General features: G+C 42.8%; 1 long non-coding RNA gene across 2 annotated transcripts; it reads left to right on the forward strand.

The window, feature by feature from the left end:
* Nucleotides 1-437: 437 nt before the first annotated feature.
* On the forward strand, nt 438-22,485 carry LOC100608164 (uncharacterized). Of its 2 annotated transcripts, XR_001708287.3 has the most exons (5): nt 438-617; nt 7,009-7,097; nt 12,631-12,720; nt 17,621-18,732; nt 19,169-22,485. It is a non-coding gene; the product is annotated as an uncharacterized LOC100608164 (long non-coding RNA). The 2 variants fall into 2 exon arrangements; XR_001708286.3 differs by lacking the exons at nt 12,631-12,720; nt 17,621-18,732 and having other exon boundaries at nt 481-617.
* The last annotated feature ends 450 nt before the right edge of the window (nt 22,486-22,935 follow it).

Below are 22,935 nucleotides of genomic sequence, written 5' to 3' on the forward strand. Positions count from 1 at the left end.
TGCTATTCCTTTCTCCCCGTAGATTGCCCCTGGCTCCTGGGAGAGGAATTCAGATAAAATCTCATGTCTTCGGTGTGGATTCCCAAAATTGAAGTCTGCTCTTTAAAAAATTTTTTTTGGTAACACCTTGTTTTTCTCTTTCAGGGCACTTACCTTAGTTTTTAGTCAGATATTTTCATTTATTTGTGCGTTAGGGACCTGTCTCTTTTACTGTAATATCGGCTCCATAAAGGCTGAGGTTTTTGTCTGTCTGTTTTGCTGCTGTAGCCCCAGTACCTAGAACTGTGGCTGGCACACAGTAAATTCACAGTAAAAATGTCGAGTCAATGAACAATCTTGACTTGGCTAATTGATAGGGTTTGGCTGTGTCCCCACTCAAATTTCATCTCCAATTGTATTCCCCACTTGTCGGGGGAAGGGCCTGGTGGGAGGTGATTGTATCATGGGGGCGGAGCTCCCCCTCCCCCTTGCTATTCTCGTGATAGAGCTCTCCTCACTTCTCTCTCTGTCTCTCCTGCCACCACGTGAAGAAGGTGCTTGTTTCCCCTTTGCCTTCCGCCGTGATTGTAAGTTTCCTGAGGTCTCCCAGTCATACTGCTGGTTAAGCCTGCGGAACGGTGAGTCCATAAAACCTCTTTTCTTCATAAATTACCCAGTCTCAGGTAGTTCTTTATAGCAGTGTGAGAATGGACTAATACACTAATACATTTCCTCTTTCTGAAACTGCATGTGCACATTTGTTAAAAAGTCTGGGTAAAAACTTGTTTTGAAATTCTGGTTTTGTGGGGTGGGTTTGATAAAAGGATACATGCTCACCACAAAACCTGCGAGGAAACCTAGGGAAACCAGAAATTCCAAAAAGAGATCCCTGGGAGTTGGCCTTGAATTGCACCTGGCTTCCATCACGGTCAGCCTTGGCCTCAACAGGAGAAACCCATTCATTGCGAGACGTGGACTCTGCTTGAATCCGGGTCCTGCAGCTGAGAGAATGGGCTGCATTTTTTTTCTCGGCTCCTCTTCCTTTCTGAAAAGGCCTCCCGCTGATCCATCTGGCTGCCTCACCCCCGATGACCTTTCCATCCTGTTCCTTTCCAAATTCCCAGGTGTACTTATTTGAAATGTATCTGGCCCAATCGCTGAGCGTCCGCGTTGCATTTCTCCAAACTTCCCAGCAGGGGGCGGTGCCACCTCAGGGCTCCGCGCAGCCACGGCTTCCCGCTGGCGAACCAAGGGCGCGGAATCTGGAGAGGGCGAGGAACATCTTTCCTCCCACCTGTCCCCCGCCAGGCCTGCCAGACCCGTCTCATCCGTGCTGCTGCTTCTGAAAATCAGAAGAGTGAGGATGAAATAAAGTCTTCATAAAGGAAAACCATTTGCTTGTTTAGATTTCATTCATTCATTACTCAAATATTTACTGAGCTCCTACTGTGTGCCAAGCCTTGTTCTACGCCCTGGGAGTCAACAGGGAACAAAACAGACACAAATTCCAATTCCTGCTTTCCTGGAGCAGTCTTTCCTGCTGGGGGCCGGTGGGCAGGAGGTCTTAGATGACAAACGTAATAAATAAGCAAACGACCTAGGAGGTTAGAAGTTGATACCTTCTATGGAGTAAAATAGGAAAATAGAACAAGGTAAGAGGGAAGAGAGACAGAGACAAAAAGGAAGAAAGAGAGAGAGAAACACGATTTTTTTTTTTTTTTTTTTTTTTTTTTTGAGACGCAGTTGCACTCTGTCACCAGGCTGGAGTGCAGTGGTGCGATCTCGGCTCACTGCAACCTCTGCCTCCCAGGTTCAAGTGATTCTCCTGCCTCAGCCTCCCGAGTAGCTGGGTCTATAGGTGCGCGCCGCCACGCCCAGCTAATTTTTGTACTTTTAGTAGAGACGAGGTTTCACCATGTTGACCAGGACGGTCTCGTCTCTTGACCTTGTGATCCGCCCGCCTTGGCCTCCCAAAGTGCTGGGATTAGAGGCGTGAGCCACGGTACTCGGCTAATTTTTTTTTTTTAATATACTTTATTGAGACAGAGTCTCTCTGTGTCACCCAGGCTGGAGTGCAGTGGCACCATCATAGCTCACTGCCGCCTGGAACTCCTGGGCTCAAGCAATCCTCTCACCTTAGCCTTCGAGTAGCTGGGATCACAGATGTGTGCCACCATGCCCAGCTATTTAAAAAAAAACTTTTTTTAAATAAAGATAATGTCTCATTTTGTAGCCCAGGCTGGTCTTGAACTCCCAGCCTCAAGCCATCCTCCCGCCTTGGCCTTTCAAAGTGCTGGATTACAAGCGTGAGCCACCGTGCACAGCCAAGACACAATTTTAAATCGAGCGGTCAGGAAGCCTCCTGGGGAAAATGACGTTTGAACAAAGACATGAAGAAAGTGGAGAATATTTGGGGAAAAGCATTTCAGGCAGAGGAAAGTGCCAGGGCAGAGGCCCCGAGGTGAGACTGTGCTAGCATGTTATTTAGTTTTTAGTTTTAAAAAGTGCAAAATAATATCCATTTACTGTGGGAAAATTAGACATTAAAAAAATCACTTCCTGTCCCTCTACCCAGAAATAACTGGTAACACGGTGGTGTATATTTTTGTGTTCTATTTTTAAGCATACACACATACATACGTGTGTGTGTATATCATATGTATTTTTTTTACAAAAATTGGGGTCATACCATCATACGGTTTCATAACCACTTATTTGCCTAATAATATAACAAGGCAATCATTCCATGTCAATAAATATTGATCCACATCATTACTGAAACGGTTGTAGAATGTTCCATCTCACAGATGTTCGGGATTTATTCAACCATTCCCCCACTAATGGGCATTTAGGTGATCTTCCCAATTATAAATAGCGATGCAGCCACCATTCTTGTAAAATTTCTACACTGTCTGAGTATCCAATTATTTCCTTAGGATGTGCTTCTAGAGTGGGAATGTTGGAGCAAAGGTTGTGCACTTTGCTCAACAGTCTGTGAGGCCTGCGTGTTTCTCAAGAGGGTTTGGGAGGGTTTCAGGGGGACCCTATAGCAGCCTGAGAACGTTCCATTTGGCAGGAAATCACCTTTTCTGAAGAGAAATGAGTACCCTACCACATTGCCAGGGCTTGCCTCTGGAGGGCTGGTCGTTTGGGTAATTTTAATTTTCTTCTTTATTCATTTCTATATTGTATTTTCGGTATTGGACATGCATTGCTTTTTGTATTAATTTTTCTAACGAAAGCAATTTTTCTTGTTATCAAAACCAAACACAAGAGAAGTACGTACAGTAGAAAGAAAAGGCCCACATCTCCCCAGAAGTTGCCCGGGTTCATTTTGTGTGTTCACCTGCTAGACATGGTTCAGCTCCTGCATAAGTTTTGTTATGGGAATTTTCCCTCAGTAGGAAGAAAATACTGTCATAAAAATAAAAAATTTAAATAAAAGTAGTATCACGTTACACGTTACAAAAACCTCCAAAAGGGTTCATTTAAAACATGATTTCTATTCCTTGCTTTCTTCTTTTTTTAAAAACATTATTAATTTTTGATTCTTTTGTAGAGAGAGGGTCTTGCCATTTTGGTCAGGCTGGTCTCAAACTCTTGGGCTCAAGCGATCCCCCAGCCCTGGCCTCCCAAAGTGTTGGGATTACAGGCATGAGCCACTGTGCCTGGCCCTTGCTTTCTTCTCTTAACAAGACAGTTGTCCCTTGGCATAGGTGGAGGATTGGCTGCAGGACCCCTTTGTATACCAAAATCCTTGCATACTCAAGTCCCGCAGTCAGCTTGAAAAAAATCCACGTGTAAGTAGATCTGCATAGTTCAGACCTGTGTTGTTCAAGTGTCAACTATCTTAGAAATTGTTCCCTATAGGGGCACATGGGCTGCCTTGTTCTTTTTCTTTTTCTTTCTTTCTTTTTTTTTTTTTTTTTGAGACAGGGTCTTTCTCTGTCACTTAGGCTTGAGTGCAGTGCTATGATCATAACTCACTGCAGCCTCGACCTCCTGGGCTCAAGTGATTCTCCTGCCTCAGCCTCTGGAGTAGTGGGACCACAGGCACGTGCCACCATGGTTAATTTTTTTATTTATTTTTTTACTGTTAGAGACAGGGTCTCACTATGTTGCTCAGGCTGGTCTTGAACTACTGGCCTCAAGTGATCCTCCCACCTTGGCCTCCCAAAGTCCTGGGATCACAGGCATGAGCCATCATGCCCAGCCTGCCTTGTTCTTTTTAATTGATGCAGCAATTTTCATTATGTAAAGGTCACATGAGTTATTTATTTGATCCCCTATGAATGGATAGCTGGGTTGTTTTGCCATTAAAACAATGATACATGGAACATCTCCATGCTCTAGTCTATGATGAGAGCAGGACCGGGCTGAGCAGGGCTGAGAGGGCCCACAGCCTCCATCAGGCTCACCTCTCAGCTGCATGACTACAGTAGCTCAGCTAGCCTCTCAGAGCCTCAGTTTCCACATCTGCCAAATGGGTACAATCACAGTTCCACTTCATGGTTTTGTGAAGATTAAGTGGCCAATGTTTATAAGTGTGTGGCACAGGACTTGCCACATCGTACATTCTCAGGACATTGTAACTAATATTTCTGGTGGGTATTTCCATCATTTCATTTCCATGAGTGGCTAGCTTGAGAAAAGTCCAACTGCACCAATTTTACAGGTAAAGAAGTTGAAGAAAAAGGGTACACACAAGCCAGGTCACCTAACCCATAACCCATGCATGGCAAAGAACTTGCCCAGGGCTGCACCATGTTCCCCAGCCCACTAGCATCTCCCTTGGTGTCATTCCTTGCCTTGATGAAAGACCCCAGAGGGTCAGGATGGGAACTGAGACCTTGGGCCCATCCCTGACTGCTCTGAGCCACCCACTACTTCACCTTCAGAGGAGGGTTTCAGAAGAGCTGGCCTCTGCCCTTTCAGCCTGAGATCCCACCAAGACTGACCCAAAACATCGGCGTCCCCTAGAGTGTCAATGTCACATCCTCACTTGAGAACTCCCAGCTCTCCTGGGGGCTGGGGTGGGAGAGCATTGGGGCAGGGCCCCTCTGCCAGCCTCTGTTGCTTGGCTCTGTGGGTGCACGAATGACCTCATTGCCAGGAAAGCTGAGATGTGAGCCCCTGGCACCTGCAGGATAGCATCTGTCACTGCCTTGAGCTGAGCTCCTAGCAGATCTCAACACAGAAGGGATGCACAGGGTTGGTTCCTGGGGAGGTGGAGGTGGGAAAGACAGGCAGGGAATTTTCCTTATTAAAAATAGCTGCCTTTCTTTGAGCGTTTCCCATGTGGCAGGCGCTCAGTTAAGCCTTGGTGTAAATTATGCCTTTTAGTCCTCGGGCCAACCTTGAGAGATAGGCACCATTATTACCACCCTCGTTTCACAGATGAGCGCACTGAGGCTAAGTGAGGTGCTGGGACTTGCTCATGGTGAGGGGGGTGGTGACCGTGGAATGTGCCACTCTCCCTTCAAGAGAGCACCTCTTTCCTCAAGGTGTTGGTGACAGCCCCCAGTGCCACATCTCCAGATTGACATGGTGTCCATTGACTGCTCCCAGCCAATGACTGGGCACAGCCGGGGTGGGAGAGCTGGGTCACGCCTGCCCAAGACGGGGACAGGCAACCCTTGCTCTGGGCTCCCCATCAGCCTGGGGACTTTCTCAGAGCTGTACTGCAATCTGAGGCTCCTCCTCCCATCTTTTGTCCTTATCATTCCCCTCTCCATTCCCAGGTGTCAGACCAGCATCAGGATCTGAAGGTGCTCCCTCCCACCTCCTACTCTCTCCTCTTTATCCTTTTCATTTTCTTTTCTTTTCTTTGTTTCACTTTTTTTTTTTTTTTTTTTTTTTTTGAGATGGTCTTACTCTGTCACCCAGGCTGGAGTTCAGTGGTGCGATCATAGCTCACTGCAGCCTCGACCTCCTGAGCTCAAGTGATCCTACCATCTCAGCCTCTTAAGTAGCTGGGACTATAGGCGTGTGCTACCATGCCTGGCTAATTTTAAAATTATTATTATTATTATTATTATTATTATTATTTTGTAGAGATGGGGTTTTGCCATGTTGCCCAGGCTGGTCTTGAACTCCTGGGCTCAAGTAATCTACCCGTCTTGGCCTCTTAAAGTGCTGGGATTACAGGTGTGAGTCACAGTGCCCGGCCCTTTCATTTTTTAAAATTTTTTGTAGAGATGGGGTCTCACTATGTTGCCCGGGCTGGTCTTGAACTCCTGGGTTCAAGCATCCTCCCACCTTGGTCCCCCAAAGCACTGGAATTACAGGTGTGAGTCACCCCTCCCCTTTATCCTTCCTAGGTATCTTCCTCAATAAATCTCTTGCAAGTTCACTTCCACCTTGGTGTCTGCTTCCCAGAGGGCTGACCTGGAACTCTGGGGGAACTAGAATTTGAATTCAAATCTTTCTGAGACCATGGTCTGCACTCTTCATCACTGTGCTATTTGTTAAGCTTAAAGCAAATGCCTAGGTTTGAGGACTCTCCAGAGAACCAAGAAATGGCCTAGTTAACAACTATTAACAAGGCTGTTTGTCTTCTGCCTTGGCTGAATCATGTAATGTCATAGGAAGAGTCCTCAGATTAGTGTAAACTTAAGCAAGTCACTTATCTTCTGGAAGCCTCAATTTCCCAGCTGTGAAAGGAAGATGGCAATGGTACCTCCCTTGAGGGTTGTTACGAAGATTAAATGAGCATAGAGAAGAATTGCAATAGAGAGAACAACAGTGCTGCCAGCAGTTGAAAGGGACACACCCCCTACACAAACACACACACACACACACACCCCACAGCCTCTACACTTAGGGCCAAGCCCAGGCATTGTGGACGTGATGGAAACCCCAAGAGATCAGTTAGGATCATCTCTGCCTGTAAACCTCTGATAATCTAGCTTAAACATAATTTATTTCACAAAATAAAGAGTTGGGAGCAGGCAACTCAAAGCTACGCAAAGCATCAAGGAAGCTACCCAAGATACCAGTTTCTTCTAATTTCCTGCTTCATTTTCTTAGGATATGGGACTTCCTTGTGGACATAAAATGGCTGCTGCAGCTCCAGGCCACACATGCACCTTCCAGGTAGAAAGAACTCACTAGGAAAGGTAAGAAGAAAACTGTTCTCCCTTAACAAGAACCTCCCCAGTTTCAGCTTTCTTTGTGGGGTAGTGGAGAGGCAGCATTCAGAGAACCCAGAATCAGACTCTGCTTAGAGAAGGTTGGCTTCTGGGGACATCTTTTGATCATATCTGCTCAATGTCACCATCTTAAGGCAGGAGGAAGCAACAGAAAACAGGGAAGCAGGTGTCCCAGGAGGAGCCCAATGCCATGGAAAGATGGGAAAAGAGGTGGTGGATGAGATCCTGGATTCTTACAAACTTTATCTACTCCACTTGCACAGATGATGGAGGATTTGAGGAGTGTCAGTGAATGCTCTGTGTGGACTGAACTTGGAGCAGACTGGGGCTGGAACTCTCCAGGGAGGGCAACTTTGACCGAAACATCTTAGGGTTTGCCAAGTCCTCAGCAGATGTTTTTTGATGTGCCTTGAGATCCTCAAATGAGAAGGGCAGTGGGATTCTTCCCTCTCCCGCCAGGACCACATCTGTGCTTTTCTGTAATTGTGTAAAAAAAAGGTCTTCTAAAATTTTCTGATGGAATATATGCTCATAGCCCCGAAAAAGAAAAAAAAAGAAAGATGAGTGTAAGGAAGAAAAAAATTATCTGGAGTTCCACTACCCACAAATGAGCATGGTTAACATTTCTTCTAGACTTCTAATGTATTCAGACACATGCACTTTCCGCCCCCATACTGTACATATTGTCTCTTAATCTGCATCTTTTTCACTTAAAATATGTCATGCACACCTCGGCATGTCAATAAATATAGAAGAATGTCGTCCCTTTTAAAGTTTGCATAGTCCATGGTTGTGCCAGCATTTATTTACGAACCTCCTCTTACTGGGGGTTGTAGGTTGATTTAAACTTTTGTCTGATTATTAGCCATCCTCTATTGCTTGCCCTTGTATGTATTTTATCTGACTACTGTTTTATACTTAATTCCTAATAGTGTAATTGGGGGGTCATGGAACTTTTTAAAAAAAGATTTCATGCATGGAACCAAACTGCCTTCCAGAAAGATGCTAATTTACACGCTCAACAGCTATATATGATATTATCCCACACATCACTAAAACTGCTCACTAGAGAGATTGGATATATTTCCAAATTGGTTTTTAGCCATTTTTATTTCTCCTCCTCATCCTAATTCTTCTTATTTTGCATTGCATGTTTCTATCTTTGCCTATGTTTTTAAAAACTGGCAATATATAGCCGTTATTTTTGCAAATATTTTTCCAGTGTTCTATTTGTCTTTGAATTATCTTGTTTATTGTGGTAAAATACACATAACATAAAATTTACCCTTTTAACCATTTTTAAGAGTCCAGTTCAGGCTGGGTGCAGTGGCTCATGCCTGTAATCCCAGCACTTTGGGAGGCTGAGGTGGGGTGGATCACTTGAGGTCAGGAGTTCGAGACCAGCCTGGCCAACATGGTGAAACCCTGTCTCCACTAAAAATACAAAAAAAAAAAAAAAAAAAAAGCTGGGTGCGGTGGTGCATGCCTGTAATCGCAGCTACTTGGGAGGCTGAGGCATGAGAATCCCTTGAACCTGGGAGTGGAGGTTGTAGTGATCTGAGACTGCGACACTGCACTCCAGCCTGGGCGACAGAGTGAGACTCAAAAAAAAAAAAAAAAAAAAAGAGTCCAGTTCAGTGGCATTAAGTACATTGACACTGTTGTGCAACCATTACCACCATCCATCTCCAAAACTTTCATCACCAAAATTTGAAACTGTGCACCTATTAAACAGTAACTCTCCATTCTCCCTCCCCCAGCCCTTGGTAGCCCTTATTCTACTTTCTGTCTCTATAATTACTCCAGGAATCTCACATAAGTGAAATCATACAATATTTATCTTTTTTGTGTGTCTGGCTTATCTCACTTAGCATGATTCTTCAAGTGTCATTCATGTTGTAGCCTATGTCAGAACTTCCTTCCTTTTTAAGGCTGAATAATATTTCATTGTGTGGATAGACCACATTTTTGCTTATCCATTCATCCATCGATGGACACTTGGATTGTTTCCATCTTTTGGCTATTGTGAATAGTGTTGCTATGAACATGGGTATACAAATATCTTTTTAAGTCCCTGCTCTCAATTTTTGTGTATATATACCTGGAAACGGATATCTTTAACTTTTAATGTTGTCTGTGACTCTTTTTGGTATGCAGAAGCTTTACATTTTAAAATACTCATCTATCAATATTTTTCTTATTGCTTTGGCTCTGGGTTCATTTCTATACTATTTTTAGAGACCTCTAGGTAAAGGTTCTATTTATTCATTACTGTGTAACAATGTACCCCATAACTTAGTGGCTTGAAATAAATAATAATCATTTATTTTGCTTGTGAATCAGCAATTTGGACAGGACTTAGTGGGGTCAGCTTGTCTCTGTTGCATGGGGCTTCAGCTGACACAGCTCAATGTGGGTGGGAAGATCCACTTCCAAGATGGCTCACTCACGTGGCATCTTGGTGCTAACCATTGGTTAGGAGCTCAGCCAGGGCATTAGACTGAGAACTCTGGCTCCTCTCCATCTGGGTCTCTTCAAAGGCTACTTGGGCTTCCTCACAGCATGGTGGCTGGGTTTCAAGACTGAGCATCTCAGTAAATCGAGGCAGAAGTATATGGTATTTTTGTGACCTAGCCTCAGAAGTCACATGGTATCACTTTTACTATACTCCACCAGTCAAGAAAGGCATAAATGCCAAACCAAGTTCAAGTGGGGATGGAACATAGATTCCACCTCTTCATGGAGGAGTTGCAAAGTTCCAGAAGGGCATGTGGGTTGGGAAATATTACTGCAGACATTTTTTGGAAAATATAATGTGCCAAGCTCACTCTCTGGCCACAACAATTCATATCCCTTTCACATGTAAAATACACTCCTCTGAGACCTCCCAGGAGTTTCATCCCATTGCAGGATCAGGCTTAGTATCAAGGTCCAGGATTTTATTATCTAAATCAGGTCCAGGCCCACATGATGCTCCTCAGGTATGATACTTTGGGGACAGCTCTTTGAGTACTTTTCTTTTTGACCTGAACATCTGTAAAATAAAGAGCAAATTAACTGCTTCTTACACACTCAACATGCAGTCATGGGTCAGGCACAAGACAACTGTTACAGGCACTCACATTTAAAGAGGTAGAAAACAGGAGGTAAATCACTGGTCCATAGCAATTCTAAAATCCAGCTGGGCAAGTGTTGCTAAATGTTGCCAATTCCTTGACTGGGACTCAGGATTGTTCCCTAGATATGATTCTGAGTCACTGTTACTTTCCATAAAGTACAGCCATGTTTGCAGCTGAGGGTTTTTCTTGGCTTGCTTCCTCCCTATAGAAGTTTGGAAAACCAAAGACCCCATTTTATTTTCTATTCTCTCAGTTCCTTTTAGTTCAAGCAGGCACAGCTTCCACCAGAACAATTCTATTAAAAACATCGTGTGTTTCCTACGAATCTTATCGAGATTCATGCCATTAAAGAAAAGCCAAAATCACAAATCTCTTTGAGATAAGCCCTTTCTACCGTGGGTTCCCATTGAGATCACTGTAGATCAATGCCTTTAAGATCTTAAAAAGGCTTGTCATATAATGGAAAGCGCCTGTGAGGCATGGCCTATAGATCCTTAGAGAAGCTTTTCTGTACTGGAAAGGTTCTATGAGGCACTGCCATAAATCTTTCTTGTGTCTTAAAGGAACTTACAATCCCACCTGGATTCGATATTTGGTCTGAGGCCCTTCCTTTTTTTTTTTTTTTTTCTGATGGAGTTTTGCTCTTGTCGCCCAGGCTGGAGTAGAATGGCATGATCTCAGCTCACTGCAACTTCCGCCTCCCGGGTTCAGGAGATTCTCCTGCCTCAGCCTCCCAAGTAGCTGGGATTACAGGTGCACACCACCACGTCCAGCTAATTTTTTGTATTTTTAGTAGAAATGGGGCTTCACCATGTTGGCCAGGCTGGTCTCAAACTCCTGACCTCAGGTGATCCACTTGCCTCGGCCTCCCAAAATGCTGGGATTACAGGTGTGAGCCACTGCACCCAGCCATTTCCTTCTTTTTCTTTGCTGTGTCTCTCACTTCTCCATTTTCTAAGTCAAAGTTACTGAAGTAAAATTTATATAGAGAAAAATTTGCCCTTTTTAGGGGTATAGTTCTGTAAGTTCAACAAATGCATACAATTATGTAACTACCACTACAGTCACCCAAAAAACTTCCCTTGTATATGTTTGTAGTCATTTCTATCACCCACCCAGCCCCTGGCAGTTCCTCATTTATTTCCTGTCCCTGAAGTTCTGCCCTTTTCAGAATGCCATATACAGGGAATAATGCAGTATGTGAGTAGAATCCCATTGCATGGATATTCCATAATTTGTTTATCCACATTGGTGGATACTTGTCTATTACAAATAAAGCTGCTATGGACATTGATGCTTACAAGTCTTTGTGTGGATATATGTTTTTGTATTTGTTTGCTATGGGTGCTATAACAAATCACCACAAACGTAGAGGCTTCAAACAACACAAATTTATTATTTTATAGTTCTGGGGGTCAGAATTTTAAAATGAGTTCCACTGGGATAAGATCAAAGTGTCAGCACAGCTGCATTCCTTCTGGAGGCTCTAGGAGGAATCTATTCCCTTGCCTTTTCCAGTTTCTAGAGGCCACCTGAATTTATGGCTTGTGGCTCCTTCCTCCATCTTCAAAGGCAGCAATGACCAGTCAAGTCTTGTCACATGATGTCACTCTCACACTCACTCTTCTGCTTCCCTCTTTTACTTATAGGGACCCTTGTGATGACATCAGGCCCACCTGGATAATCCAGAACAATCTCTCCATCTCAGGATCCTTAATCTAATCACATCTAAAAAGTCTCCTTTGTCATGTAATTTAACATGTTTATGGGTTCCAGGGATTAGGGCATGGACATCTTCAGGGGCCATTATTTTGCCTACCACGGCTTTCTTTTCCTTGGGTAAATACCTAGGAGCAGAATGGCTGGATCCTGCAGCAGGTGTTTAACTTTTTTAAAAAATTGCCAAACTGGTTTCCAAAGCGCTTGTACTATCTTACATTCCCATCAGCAATGTACAAGAGTTCCAGTTCCTCCACATTCTTCCCCAGCATTTGGAATGGTCAATATATTAGATTCCAAGGGTTGCTGTAATTAATTGCCACAAACTGGGGGTCTTAAAACAAGAGAAACATGTTTTCTCACAGCTCTGGAGGCCAGAAGTTTAAAGTCAAGAGTCAGCAGGGTTGATTCCCTCTGGAGGCTCTCAGGGAGAGAGCTTCTTGCCTCTTCCAGCTCTGGTGGCCACAGATATTCCTGGGCTTGTATATACATCACTCCAATCTCTGTACCTGGCTTCACATGGCATTCTCTTCTCTGTGTGTCTCTGTGTCTTCATGTGGCCTTCTTAAGGACAACAGTCAGTCAGTAGATTTAGGGCCTACCCTAATCTACTATTACCTTGCTTTAACTAATTATCTGAAAATATCTTATTTCCAAATAAGGTCACATTCTGAGGTTCCAGTGGACATGAATTTGGAGGCGACCCTATTCAACTCAGTATAGCCAGTCTTTTAAATTTACCATTCTAATAGGTATGTAGTGGTGTCTCATTGTGGTTTAAATTTGCATTTTTGTAATGACTAATAATGCTAAACAACTGGTCCTGTGTTTATTTGCCATCTTGTTTGGTGAAATGTCTGTTCAAATCTTTTGCCCATTATAAAAGCTGGGCTGTTTATTTTCTTATTATTGAGTCTTGAGAGTTCTTTATGTATTGTGGATACAAGTTTTTGTTTTTCTTTAATTCAGATGTGTAACTTGCAAACATTTTCTCTCAGTCCATGGCTCACATTTCCATTCTCTTAAAAGAGTTATTCAAAGAGCAGAAGGTTTTAATTTTGATGAAGATCACTTTTTCAATTTTTTTATGGCTCATGCTTTTGATAGTGTATCTAACAACATCCCGTTTGCCTAACCCAAGGTCACAAAAATTTTCTTTCTTCAGAAATCTTTGTAGTGTTGTATCTTTACATTTAGATCTATAAGCTGTTTTGAGTTAATTTTTACATATAAGATGTAGAATGCCTGCTGTCACCCATTCCTATTCAACACTGCAGTCGGTGTTACAGCCATTTTGATAATGCAAGGCAAAGACATAAAAGGCATTAACATTGGAAAAAAGGAAGTAAAATTTGCACATGATATGATAATCTTTATATAAAATCTGATGATTTTCTAGGAATTGAGAACTAGTAATTGAGTTTAGCAAGGTTGCAGGATACAAGATCATTATACAAAAATCAATCGCACTTCTAAATACAGTCAAGAACAACTAGAAATTGGAATATTAAAACACAATCTATTTACAATAGCATCAAAAGTAAAAAGTGTTACGGGATAAATCTGACAAAAAAGTGATGAAATACTTCTAGAGTAAAAACTACAAAACACTGCTGAAGGAAATTTAAAAAGAGCTAAATAGGTGGAGAGATATATCCTGTTCATGAGTTGGAAGACTTGGTATTGTTGTGATGGCAATTTCCCCCCAAATTGAACTATAGATTTAATGCAATTCTGATCAAAGATCCCAGAAGGCTTTTTTTTTTTTGGTAGAAAGTGATGTTTATTCTAAAATTCATAAAGAAAGAAAGACAAAGGACTTAGAAAGCCTTTGAAAAATAATAAAGTTGGAGAACTAACACTATGTGATTTCAAGACTTATTATAAAACTACAGTATTCAAGGCAGCATGGTATTGGTATAAAGACAGGAATATAGATCAATAGAACAGAATACAGAGTCTATAAATAGATCCACACATAAATGGACAACTGATTTTTGACAAAGTTACAAAGGCAATTCAGTGGAGAACAGATAGTCTTTTGCCCACTTTAAATTGGGTTGCTTTATAATAACATTGAGTTTCCTTTCAAAATTGAGTTTTGAGCGTTTTTTTATCTTCTTATTTTGGAAACCACTCCTTTATAAGGTATGCATTTTGTAAATATTTTCTCCCAGTTTCTTGTCTTTTCATTTTCTTAACCAAGGCTTTGAAAGAGCAGAAGTTCTAAATTTTGATGAAGCCCAATTTATCAGCTTTTTTCTTTTATGATTTGTGTTTTTGTGTCCCACATGAGAAATCTTTGCCAAACTTGAGTCACAAAGATTTTCTCCTATGTCATCTCCTGAAAATTTCATAGTTTTAGGTTTTACATTTAAGTCTATGATCCATTTAAAGTTAATTTTTGTACAGGGAGCTAGGTATGAACTGAGGGTCATTTTATTTTGCATATAATGTCCATTTTTTCTAGCCCTCTTTATTGAAAAAGACTATCTTTTTTCTATTGAATTGCCTTTGCACCTTGGTTGAAAATCAATTGACCATATACGAGCAGGTCTATTTCTGGATTCTCTGTTCTGTTCCATTGATCTATGTGACTATCCTCTCACCAATACCACACTGTCTTGATTACTGTAGACTTACTTTACAGTAAGTCTTGAAATCAGGTAATAAAAGCCTGAGGCCTTTTCTCAGTTTGAGAAGTTTTTGCCATCTAGAGAAGCTAGGAATGAAAAATAATTTTGTTTTCAAGTCCAGCAGATCCTGGCTCCTTTATATTTAATAGCTTGTTTTAGTTCGTTTCTTTCCTTTTACATTTTATCATAGGTAGCAAGAAAAGGCCAGATAACACTTTTAATATTCTGCTATAACAGTGAGTTCACTGGATACATGTCTTCTTTCTATGTTACCGCAGGTGACAAACTTTCCACCACCACATAACAAAGTTCCCCTTTCTTCCAGTTTCTAATAACATTTTTCTTAATTCGGCACTGACATCCTTCTCAGGACTCTACAAGCTTTTAGTATGTCCCAGGCCCTGCCAAGGTCTCTGATGCCTGGATCTGGCCCAGAGCCTCTTGCACAGTTACAGTCAAATGGAGCTGGTGCTGGGCTAGCAGGGGGCAGCTGGGTGTTCCTGAGCCTCTCTCTCTCTTCATGGAGTCTCCGGGCTCTCTGTGCAGTCACTCTGCATAGGCTAGTTTGGGCTTCCTCACAACATGGCAGTCTCAGGTTGGCCAAATTGTTTACATGGAGGCTGTAGGCTTCAAGAGTGAGTTTTCTAGGTCACAAGGAGGAAGCGGCACCATCTTTTCAGACTTAGCCTTGGAAGTCACCTATGGATGAAAGCCACTTCCACCATACTCTATTGCTCCAGGCAATCCCAAACTCACCCCAATTCAAGGAGAGGGGACACCGACTCTTACCTCTTGACAGTAGAGTGGCAAAGTACTAGAAGAACGTTTGGGAATACAAGATATTTTGTGGCCACCTTTGGAAAATACAATCTACCACAATAAGGAAAACCCCTCATTTAGGAAAAATTGTTCTTAATGCATAATTTTAAAAATCTCTCATGTCCCATAATTATTTAATGCATTTCCTCTTTTGTTGTTCTTGAAGCTTCCTCTGGGGATTTAGCTATCAAAACCAGAGGTATGCTGGAGGTAGCTCACACTGGCTCATGAAAGCCAATTGTTAAACTTCTAGAAATTTTGCAAGCTAGTTGTTAAACAGCAATTATTTTAAATTAAATTATATAACACTCAAAGAGATTAAATTAAAAACATATAATAAATGATGCACTACTCATTACTTTCTGATTATTTTATAAATTTTGCTATTATCTATGCTCTTGAGATTAAAGTCTATTGTATCTATATGGTGGAAATAATGTATAATGGTGGGTCACTCACTGTGCCTCTCTTTCCAACTTCATATTCAGTGACTCTATCTTGTTAGCTTGAATATAGCCATAGTGGGAATATTTACACCATGAAAATAGACAGATGCTACCAATCAGGGCTTTGGCTGATTGTCTAGACCTCAGAAAGAAATGAAGAAAATGTTATAATACAGATTAAATTTTAAAGTGTGTTGTGTTATACCCATTACATTGTGAATAGCAATAAAAATTGGAGTAAATATTCTTCCAGTATTAAAAACTATTATCCAATTTAGCAAAGAAGTTGATGGCTGAGTGAAGTCTCAACATATGTCTTCATTGTCTCACTTTCATTTTACTCATTAATGGAAATGAAAAATCAGCCAACATTCATGTTGGAAATACACTCATGGTTGGGGTGCAACTCCATTTGTCAAATCATGGTTGGCTTGCAGCCCGGATAACACAGAGAGACCCTATCTGTAAAAAAATTTTTTTAAAAATCATTAGCCAGGGATGATTGGTGGGCGCCTGTAGTCCCAGCTACTGAGGAGGATTCCTTGAGCCCAGGAGTTCAAGATCAGCCTGAATTATATCAAGATCCCATTTCAAACAAATGAAGGAAGGAAGGAAGGAAATCATGGTTAACTTGCAATTACAGATAGATAACAGCTACAGAGCTTGGCAAAACTAAATGAAACTTTATTATTATTTGCAAAATTTGCACCACACATCCTTTAAATCAGTAAAATTCATCACACAAAAAAAGTATGTATGTACATGCATACATGTATACATTTTTTAAGAGATGGGAGCTTGCTATGTTGCTCAGGCTGGTCTCAAACTCCTGGCCTCAAGTGATCCTCTTACCTTAGCCTCCCAAAGTGCTGGGGTTACAGGCATGTATCACTATGCCTGGCCTACAATTTTTTTAGGACAGCTGGTTGCTACTAGCCTGCCACTGATCAAAACCCACCACTGAAAGAATGACAGTTTTCATTTACTGAGAAGTTCGTGAATGTTGGAAAATAATAATAGCTAATATTCATTGTGTGCTGTTCTAAGCCCTCTACATGTCTCATCACATTTAATCCTCACAAGAGCCTGCGAGGTGGGTACTATTATTATTACCATTTTCAAGATCAAGAAACTGAGACACAGAGGGGTAGAATAACTTGCCTAAGGTCGCAGAGCTGAAAAATGACAGAGCCAGGATTTAAAGTCATGAAGACTGAATCCAGAGTCTGTGTTCTTAGCTCCTGCTCTGTGCTGTTTCTCCAAGGGTAATGTGCTATCTTGGAAAGGCATAAAATAATTGTAACGATTCTACTGACAATAAAATAGCTAATTTTTGGCTGGGCGCAGTGGTTCATGCCTGTAATTTCAGCACTTTGTGTTGCTGAGATGGGTGGGCTGCTTGAGACCAGTAGTTTAAGACCAGCCATGGGAAACATGGTGAAACCCTGTCTCTACAAAAAAAAATACAAAAAATTAGACAGGTGTGATAGCACACCCCTGTAGTCCCTGCTACTCACGAAGCTGAGGTGGGAGGATTGCTTGAGCCTGGGAGGTTGAGGCTGCAGTATGCTGTGATTGCACCATTGCACTCCAGCCTGGGTGACAAAGCGAGACCCTGTCTCAAAAAAAAAAAAAAGCTATTTTAAAAAAATCAATTACTTTCATTGTGTCAGGCTCTGTGCTAAGAGATTTGCATGTTCTGTCATTTAACTTCCAAATATACAATTTCTGCTACTATCCCCATTTTACAGGAGAGGAAAATGAGACCCACAGAAGTTCAAGTCACCAGGCCAGTTATTGTTGGGCTAGCACTTGAAGCCAGGTCTGCCTGAATTCAGGGCCTCAGCTCTTTCCCACGCATTTTTAGCCCAGAACCAAGCTGTTCATAAAAGGTGTGCCTGCAAATAGGAAACTAGAGAGCATGGGCCCTCAGAGAGAGCTCTGAACCCCATCTTCGACCTCGAACCTGTCCTTGGACTGAACCTGTCTTTAGGAGGTCTGCCCATACGGATGAATCTGGAGCAGAGGCCGGGCTCAGCAGGAGAGCTTCACAAAACTGAGATTCGATGAAGCAGAGCCCCGTTTTAAGGGCTGCACCAATCCACCCGGAGCCTTCCGTGTTCTCTCTCTCTCCAACAGCCTCCCTATGAGGAGCAACTGTAGGGACCGAGAGACAATAGCAGGCTGGGCCATGGGGAGGGATTTTTTTCCCGGGATCTCAGTGGAGATGGGGAGGTAGAGTGAGGGAAGGAAGCAGCCAGGCAGAGAGGCGCGGGGCTTTATTAATTAATTGAGGGAGAGACGTAATGGAGGGTGGAATCCACAGAGGGAAAGCGGGCTCCACCTCGAGTTTATGGGTCATTTTTCTGGTGGCAGTTCAGTTGCCCCAGAGAGGATAGCACCTCGGTCTGTCGCCTCCTGACAAGCACTAGGGGCCCTCAAGGCAAGTGGGATGTACCCCCCTCCTGGCCTGCAATAGAAAGAACTCCCTTCCCGGATTCCAGGCGCGCTGGCTTTGGCCACGTGGAATGGTCATGGTGGGCTGCACTGGGAACCACATTGCAGGTTCGAATCCCAACTGCACTGTGTAGGAGCTGCGTGACCTTGAGTGAATTGGTTGACATTTCTGTGCCTCAATCACCTCCCCTGTGAAGTGGGAACAACAGTACCTTCCTCGTAGAGTTGGGACGAGGATTAAATGCTTGAAATGACGCCAGTCCCACAGTAAAGCTTTCGGCAAAGGATGGGATTATTGGACCTGGGAAGGAGAAGACAGGTGCCTCAGTTTACCACGGATTCCACATGTGACCCAAATGCCAGCATGGGGGAAAGGAGACGTCTCCTTACCCCTTAGGCCTGGACAGTAAGTGGACTCCATCAATTCCACAGCCTGCCAATTTCTGGTAAATTCCTGTGTTCTTTTCTCCTCCACGGCCTCCTTCATCCACCATCTCTGCTCCTCCATGGGTACCTACGCAGACCCCAGAGACATCCCAGGGTCCCTCGGACACTCGCAGCTTCAGTTTCCCAGCATTGATTGCACTGCTCTGGGGAACAGTGCCCGTCCCTCCCCAAGGGCCCGAGGGCTTCTGGGAAGTGACATCCTCTTCCAGGGGTGGGGCCTGTGGCTGAGGTCTGAGCCAATCAGGATAATCCCTACCCCTTGGCTACAGTGATTGGCCCAAGGATGGGCATCTGACCTGAGCTTGTTCATCAGAATAAAGATGAATGTTTTCTACAAATTGAGGGAAGAGACTCCTTTGCTTGCTGGTCTAAAAAAAGGAATGATCTTTCTCCAGGTGCTGCTGACAGCCATCGTGTGCTGCGGAGGAAGATTGCCTGAGAATGGAGCCATTCAGGAGGAAATGGGGCAGAGAAATAAAGAGAAATCAAATCCCATCTTTTCAGTCCCGCTTCCCTCACTCCCTCATCCATTCTTCCTAGCAGACTATTCAGTTGTGCTTTTTAAGATTTATTCTGTTTTTGTTTTTCACCTAAGACGGTTTAGCTTGTTTGTTTTTCTCTTGTTTGCAACCACTGTGTTCTAGCGGTTATTACGAATTTAATAGACTTTATACAAGATTTTGTAAAGGGCAGAAAACTCAAGATTGGACAGTGACTTTCTCCTAGGACACTATCTTGCCGGTGCCCTCACCTCAGTCTCCACCCTGGACCTCCGATTTTGTCCCTGAAACTTCAAATTCTTTTCCTTCAATTATACAATGCAGCAGCTCTCCTTTCAGTAGTGCTACTTTGTACCCTACCCTGGGGAAGAGGTAGCTCACCTTCGAACCTGAGCTCTTGGCAAGGTCTTTTTCCAGATCTAAGGCAGTTCCCTTCCTAAGGGAGAGTCAGATGCCACTGAGGAGAGAGAAAGGTATTTGGAGGGAATGTTATGGCAGACACTGTGGTTGCTCACTAATGTAACATCCCTTCTCTTCTTCCTTGCTGTAAGGACTCTAATCTTGTTCCGGGATTTAAGGAAGGTGGGTTCAGCCTCTGGCTTAGAGGATGGGCATGTAACCCAGTCTGACCAGCAAGGTATAAAGGTCAATTTATGGGCAGTCTGGGAAAGTTTTTCTTCCCTGATAAGAGGAAAACATAAGGGGATCTCTCTGCTCTAAGCCTCCAGTTACTTCCTTCTCCAAAAGCAGTTATGTGAGGATGTGATGCCTGGAGCTGTGGAAGCCATTTTGTGACCATGAGGAGAAAGCCAAGAGAATAACAGAGACACTATCCCAATGTCCTGAGTATTGTTCAGCTATGAAACTAACCCTGGAAACTCCTTGGGCCACATAGTAGATATTTTAAGTTTTGCCAGCCATATGTCTCTGTCATGACTACTAAACTCTTCATTTATATCGTGACAGCAGCCTTTGACAATATGTTAACATATGGATGTGACTATGTTCTGAGAAAACTTCGTTTTCAAAAACGGGCTAAGGGCCAGATTTGCCCTGTGTGCCACAGTTTGGCACAACCTGTATTTTTGGCCATATTAGCTGGATTTGCAGTTACTTGCACTCAAAGCATTTCTAACAGAGCATGTATGGGCTGCCCTAGAGGGCAGTCTCTCACCCCAAACACAGCTGTGCTCACAGGCTCAATTGCCACTTGCTGGAAGCAACAGCTTATTTTCTTCTGTCTACCAACATTCATTCACTCAACAAATGTCTATTGAGTGCCTACTCTGTGTCAGGAACTGTTCTGATGCTGGGGCTAAAATAGGAGATGTTGAACCCTGTCCTTGGGGAGTTCTCTTTATATAACATTGGGAATCAAGAAAGCCTTCCTAGAGGAGGTGATAATTAAGTTAGCTCTGAAGGGTGAATAGGAGTTAGGAAGATAAAGGGCAAAACATGTGGGCCTGGGCGGGTAGGAGGGCATTCCAGGCAAAAGTAAGAGGGGACATGGCGCATATGTGAGTAGAAAAGGGAAAATGAGGGAAAGAGTGGAGGAGAGTGAGGCCAGAGAGGTTAAATGAGACCAGATCACATGTGAGCTGGTAGGTCATTGGTTTTCACACTGAGTGAGATGGGGCAATTGATTGGAGGGCTTTGAACAGAGGGGGACATCAACCACTGACAGCTGCCTGGGCTAGGGTGATGAAGAGGTCATGAACAGGAGATGGCCTTGAGAGATTCCAAGGGGTAAAATAGGACTTGAGGATAAAGCAGATGAGGGAAGTGTCTAGGATGACATGCAGGGTTCTGATTCTTAACTATTTTGTTGTATCTCTAAAGAAATAGACATAGAGCAGAGGAGAATTCAGAAAGTTTTTTTTGTTTGTTTTTGAGACAGAGTCTCACTCTGTCACCCAGGCTGGAGTGCAGTGGCGTGATCTCGGCTCGCTGCAACCTCCACCTTCCAGGTTTATGTGATTCTCCTGCCTCAGCTTCCTGAGTATCTGGGACTATAGGCACCCGCCACCACGCCTGGCTAATTTTTGTATTTTGAGTAGAGACGGGCTTTCACCTGGTCTCAAACTCCTGACCTCAGGTGATCTGCCCACCTTGGTTTCTCAAAGTGCTGGGATTACAGGCATGAGCCACTGTGCCCAGCCCAGAAAGTATTTTTGAGGCCTTTGTGCAGTGGCTTTATCAGAAAGAAAGGAGCAAAAAATAGACAGGAGCTTGGGCTCCTACCTCATAATCAAGTTTTGCCTTGCATTTGTCCCAGAAAATTCACTGGATTAATTGGACTTCAGCACAATTGTCTTAATTTATAGCATTAAGTAAAATCTATATATGTCAAGATGCAAAGTGCAGGAATGTAATGGGGACTGTCACAGAGGCTGCTACATGTGCAGTATTCTTTCCTAACTGCCTAAGAGGTGTTTGCCTGAAGAATGGGGGAGGACATGGTCTAAGAGCTATGCAGGAACTAGGAAGGGACCTGGGCCTCGACCAAAATTACATGAGAACACCATGTGTGCCAGGCAGTCCCTGAGTCCAGGGACTATTTTACTAACGACTAACACTCTACTAATCTATTTTAAAATTTCATTTTAATGGTTATCAAAATACTGCAGATACATTGATTTTTTAAAAAAATAGTCAAACAGTCCTTATATTTGCTATGGATTGCACATGGCTGCAAGTAACAGAAAACCCGATTGCTGGTAACATAAACTATAAGAATTGATTTTAATATTTTTGGTGTTATTCACAACCAGAGGTCCAGACGTGAGCAGTTTGTTAAGTGGCTCAACAGCATCAGGTCAGATGTTTTTCCATTTTCTTGGCCTTTCCCTCATGATCACAAAATGGCTGCTGCAGCTCCTTAAGTCATCAATCACATCTGTGTTCCAGGCAGAAGGAAGGTAGCAAAGACTTTCCCAGAAATCCCCAGCAGGTTTCTGATTGTGGTATTGGCAAGAGCTGTGTCTTAATTACCCCCAGCTGCAAGGGAGTTTAAGCTGGTGAGAGTTTTTCTTTTTTTTAGCTTTTCAGCCTATATAGTAGAAAGTCAAGATAAAGGAGGTTGGGATGGGTGTCAAGTGGTCAGTATCCACCATGGTCCCCGTTCCCTGTCCCACCTCTCCTCATCCTGAGTTCTTACTCTCCTGAAGTAATTCTCTTCCTCCATTTTTCTAAATAAAATGTTTATTCTGTAATTTCTTGATTTTTTCCTCCATTCAGATACTGATTTTCTCTCAACTATGAAAGGTAAAGATATCTTCCTTCATCACTATCCCCACATGCCACGCACATGCCACACACATACACAGTCTTCACCACTTCATATTCCAAGTATAGATTGGTGCCATTTAAATTTTTAAATTATATTTTACTTCTACTTTATGTTTAATATTTTAAAATTATTTAAGTGACAAACAGTACCTTAGGTGATCAAGATCAACATCAATAGTGATAAAACATGTTGATAATATATGTACCATTGGTATGATATAATGAAAACGGCACTTTACCACTGTGATCTTCCTCCTAAACACCCACAACTTAGGCTAATGGTGAGAAAAACATTAGACAAACCCCAGTTGAAGGACATTCTGTAAAATACTTGATCAGTACTGTTCAAAACCATCAAGGTCATCAAAAACAAG

This window comes from Pan troglodytes, chromosome 10, assembly GCF_028858775.2.
Source record: "Pan troglodytes isolate AG18354 chromosome 10, NHGRI_mPanTro3-v2.0_pri, whole genome shotgun sequence".
NCBI lineage: Eukaryota > Metazoa > Chordata > Mammalia > Primates > Hominidae > Pan > Pan troglodytes.